This window comes from Macrobrachium nipponense, chromosome 5 (assembly GCF_015104395.2).
Source record: "Macrobrachium nipponense isolate FS-2020 chromosome 5, ASM1510439v2, whole genome shotgun sequence".
In the NCBI taxonomy this organism is placed as follows: domain Eukaryota; kingdom Metazoa; phylum Arthropoda; class Malacostraca; order Decapoda; family Palaemonidae; genus Macrobrachium; species Macrobrachium nipponense.
In genome coordinates, this window is record NC_061107.1 from 124,695,256 (window position 1) to 124,695,703 (window position 448).

Sequence of the window (448 nt, forward strand, 5' to 3'; positions counted from 1 at the left end):
TTTGCTGCCTAAAAATGCTTTAATTACACTCTTTTTGTCGAGGTCCTGGTACCTTCCTTTCCAATCTGTGATTGCATTTTGTTTGCTCGACTCGTATTCTTATGTCTAAAAAGGAAAATCTTCCTATGGGTCAGTTACAGAAATGTTTACACTATTCTTCGCCTGTCTGCCTTCATAATATTATTTTGCAACCTAGTTTCTAACTTACACCAGTCTGAAGATTCAATTCACTATTTCCGGTCAGCTTCACTTCAAATTCGAAAGTTTTTCAGCCCCTCGCATATTTCTACATAGTTCCTGGCTTAGGGGGCTTCAGCAGGAAGTCGTTCTAAGAAAACACGCCAGATTTACAGAGGGGATGCTGTTAAATGCACCTGGAGATGCGGGGTATCGATCCCCGTGCCTCTCACATGCTAAGCGAGCGCTCTACCATTTGAGCTACATCCCC

The 448-nt window shown here is 42.6% G+C and overlaps 1 non-coding gene across 1 annotated transcript; it reads right to left on the minus strand.

The window, feature by feature from the left end:
• Positions 1 to 375: 375 nt before the first annotated feature.
• Positions 376 to 448, minus strand: Trnaa-agc (transfer RNA alanine (anticodon AGC)). Its single transcript has one exon. It is a non-coding gene; the product is annotated as a tRNA-Ala (tRNA).